This window comes from Hordeum vulgare, chromosome 1H, assembly GCF_904849725.1.
Source record: "Hordeum vulgare subsp. vulgare chromosome 1H, MorexV3_pseudomolecules_assembly, whole genome shotgun sequence".
Taxonomy (NCBI): domain Eukaryota; kingdom Viridiplantae; phylum Streptophyta; class Magnoliopsida; order Poales; family Poaceae; genus Hordeum; species Hordeum vulgare.
The window spans coordinates 252,598,794-252,603,269 of record NC_058518.1 but is presented as its reverse complement, the minus strand read 5'-3'; positions in this window follow the sequence as shown (position 1 = coordinate 252,603,269).

The following is a 4,476-nucleotide window of genomic DNA, read 5'->3' as shown; positions in this document are numbered from 1 at the left end:
TTTTGGAGCTAACTAAGCTAATTATGTCGTTTACTGGAAGCCTAGCTAACTATAGGTCAGTTCGGAGCTAACTTGGGTAAAATGTGTCATTCATGAGCAAACTATGCTTATTAAGCCATTTTGGGTCGAACTGAGCTAATTATAGGCCATTTAATACCTAAGTTAGGGGGAATAGGTTATCTTGCAGCTACATAAGCCTTATTATGTCATTTAGGAGAGAACTTACCTAAATATAGGTCATTTTATATTAAATAGGTCATTTTGGAGCTAACTAAGCTAATTATGTCATTTAGGTAGAAGCCTAGCTAACTATAGGTCGTTTCACAGCTCACTTTGGTTAAATATGTCATTTTGGAGCTAACTATGATTATTAAGCAGTATTGGAGCTAAATTGGCTAATTATATCATTTTGCTGGAAGCCAAGCTAAGTATATAATATTCATGAGCTAACCAAGGTTCTTATGCCATTTTGAGCTTATTATTTCATTTTTTAGCTAAATTGGTCATTTTAATGAGCTAACCAAGGTTCTTATGATGTTTTCACCTAACTGAGCTAATTATGTCATTTTGTAGGATAATTAGCCAATTTAGTCTTTCTTGGATGAGTCTAAGCTACGTAGAAGAAGAGAAAGAGAAGAAGCAAGAAGAGAAGAAGAAGTAAAAGAAGAAGGAGGAGGAGTCGAAGGAGAAGGAAGAGGAGAAAAAGGAGAAAAGAAGAAGGAGAAGGAGAAGGAGGAAGAAGGAGGAAGAAGGAGGAGAAGGAGGAGCTCCTTCGCCTTCTTCTCCTTCTTTATATCCTTCTTCTTCTCTTCTTCTTCTTCTTCCTTCCTTTCATTTTTCCTCTTTCTTCTCCTCTTGTCCCCTTCTTCGGGCTAAATTAGCTAAGAATGCCTTTTGGAGCTAATTATGTCATTTCGAGGATAATTAGCTAAGTATAGGTCATGATTTATTAAATAGACCATTTTGGAGCTAACTAAGCTAATTATGTCGTTTACTGGAAGCCTAGCTAACTATAGGTCAGTTCGGAGCTAACTTGGGTAAAATGTGTCATTCATGAGCAAACTATGCTTATTAAGCCATTTTGGGTCGAACTGAGCTAATTATAGGCCATTTAATACCTAAGTTAGGGGGAATAGGTTATCTTGCAGCTACATAAGCCTTATTATGTCATTTAGGAGAGAACTTACCTAAATATAGGTCATTTTATATTAAATAGGTCATTTTGGAGCTAACTAAGCTAATTATGTCATTTAGGTAGAAGCCTAGCTAACTATAGGTCGTTTCACAGCTCACTTTGGTTAAATATGTCATTTTGGAGCTAACTATGATTATTAAGCAGTATTGGAACTAAATTGGCTAATTATATCATTTTGCTGGAAGCCAAGCTAAGTATATAATATTCATGAGCTAACCAAGGTTCTTATGCCATTTTGAGCTTATTATTTCATTTTTTAGCTAAATTGGTCATTTTAATGAGCTAACCAAGGTTCTTATGATGTTTTCACCTAACTGAGCTAATTATGTCATTTTGTAGGATAATTAGCCAATTTAGTCTTTCTTGGATGAGTCTAAGCTACGTAGAAGAAGAGAAAGAGAAGAAGCAAGAAGAGAAGAAGAAGTAAAAGAAGAAGGAGGAGGAGTCGAAGGAGAAGGAAGAGGAGAAAAAGAAGAAAAGAAGAAGGAGAAGGAGAAGGAGGAAGAAGGAGGAAGAAGGAGGAGAAGGAGGAGCTCCTTCGCCTTCTTCTCCTTCTTTATATCCTTCTTCTTCTCTTCTTCTTCTTCTTCCTTCCTTTCATTTTTCCTCTTTCTTCTCCTCTTGTCCCCTTCTTCGGGCTAAATTAGCTAAGAATGCCTTTTGGAGCTAATTATGTCATTTCGAGGATAATTAGCTAAGTATAGGTCATGATTTATTAAATAGACCATTTTGGAGCTAACTAAGCTAATTATGTCGTTTACTGGAAGCCTAGCTAACTATAGGTCAGTTCGGAGCTAACTTGGGTAAAATGTGTCATTCATGAGCAAACTATGCTTATTAAGCCATTTTGGATCTAGCTAAGCTAAGTATAGACCATTTAATACCTAAGTTAGGGGGAATAGGTCATCTTGCAGCTACTTAAGCCTTATTATGTCATTTAGGAGAAAACCTAGCAAACTATAGGTCATTTTTTATTAAATAGGTCATGTTGGAGCTAACTAAGCTAATTGCGTCATTTAGTTGGAAGCCTAGCTAACTATAGGTCGTTTCGGAGCTCACTTGGGTTAAATATGTCATTTTGGAGCTAACTATGCTCATTAAGCCATATTGGAGCTAAATTGACTAATTATATCATTTAGTTGGAAGCCAAGCTAAGTATATAATATTCATGAGCTAACCAAGGTTATTATGCCATTTTGACCTTATTATTTCATTTTTTAGCTAAATTGGTCATTTTAATGAGCTAACCAAGGTTCTTATGATGTTTTCACCTAACTAAGCTAATTATGTCATTTTGTAGGATAATTAGCCAATTTAGTCTTTCTTGGATGAGTCTAAGCTAAGTAGAAGAAGAGAAAGAGAAGAACTAAGAAGGGAAGAAGAAGTAAAAGAAGAAGGAGGAGGAGGAGAAGGAGAATGAAGAGGAGAAGAAGAAGAAAAGAAGAAGGAGAAGGAGAAGGAGGAAGATGGAGGAAGAAGAAGGAGAAGGAGGAGCTCCTTCGCCTTCTTCTGCTCCTTCTTATCCTTCTTCTTCTCTTCTTCTTCTTCTCTTCTTCTACTTCTTCCTTCCTTTCATTTTTCCTCTTTCTTTTGCTCTTGTCCCCTTCTTCGGGCTAAATTAGCTAAGAATGCCTTTTTGGAGCTAATTATGTCATTTCAAGGATAATTAGCTAAGTATAGGTCATCTTTTATAAAATAGACCATTTTGGACCTAACTAAGCTAATTACATCATTTAGGTGGAATCCTAGCTAACTATAGGTCATTTCGGAGCTAACTTGGGCAAAATGTGTCATTCATGAGCAAACTATGCTTATTTAGCCATTTTGGATCTAGCTAAGCTAATTATAGGCCCTTTAATACCTAAGTTAGGGGGAATAGGTCATCTTGCAGCTATGTAAGCCTTATTATGTCATTTAGGAGAGAACTTAGCTAACTATAGGTCATTTTTTATTAATTAGGTCATTTTGGAGCTAACTAAGCTAATTATGTCATTTAGGTGGAAGCCTAGCTAACTATAGGTCGTTTCGGAGCTCACTTGGGTTAAATATGTCATTTTGGAGCCAACTATGCTTATTAAGCCATATTGGAGCTAAATTGGCTAATTATACTATTTAGGTGGAAGCCAAGCTAAGTATATAATATTCAAGAGCTAACCAAGGTTCTTATGCCATTTTGAGCTTATTATTTCATTTTTTAGCTAAATTGGTCATTTTAATGAGCTAACGAAGGTTCTTATGAGGTTTTCACCTAACTAAGATAATTATGTCATTTTCTAGGATAATTAGCCAATTTAGTCTTTCTTGGATGAGTCTAAGCTACGTAGAAGAAGAGAAAGAGAAGAAGCAAAAAGAGAAGAAGAAGTAAAAGAAGAAGGAGGAGGAGGAGAAGAAGGAGAAGGAAGAGGAGAAGAAGAAGAAAAGAAGAAGGAGAAGGAGAAGGAGGAAGAAGAAGGAGAAGGAGGAGCTCCTTCTCCTTCTTCTTATCCTTCTTCTTCTCTTCTTCTTCTTCTTCTCTTCTTCTTCTTCTTCTCTTCTTCTTCTTCTCTTCTTCTTCTTCTTCCTTCCTTTCATTTTTCCTCTTTCTTCTCCTCTTGTCCCCTTCTTCGGGCTAAAGTAGCTAACAATGCCTTTTTGGAGCTAATTATGTCATTTCGAGGATAATTAGCTAAGTATAGGTCATATTTTATTAAATAGACATTTTTTGGAGCTAACTAAACTAATAATGTCATTTAGGTGGAAGCCTAGCTAACTATAGGTTATTTCAGAGCTAACTTGGGTAAAATGTGTCATTCAAGAGCAAACTATGCTTATTAAGCCATTTTGGGTCGAACTGAGCTAATTATAGGCCATTTAATACCTAAGTTAGGGGGAATAGGTCATCTTGCAGCTACATAAGCCTTATTATGTCATTTAGGAGAGAACTTACCTAACTATAGGTCATTTTATATTAAATAGGTCATTTTGGAGCTAACTAAGCTAATTATGTCATTTAGGTAGAAGCCTAGCTAACTATAGGTTGTTTCACAGCTCACTTTGGTTAAATATGTCATTTTGGAGCTAACTATCCTTATTAAGCAGTATTGGAGCTAAATTGGCTAATTATATCATTTTGCTGGAAGCCAAGCTAAGTATATAATATTCAAGAGCTAACAAAGGTTCTTATGCCATTTTGAGCTTATTATTTCATTTTTTAGCTAAATTGGTCATTTTAATGAGCTAACCAAGGTTCTTATGATGTTTTCACCTAACTAAGCTAATTATGTCATTTTGTAGGATAATTA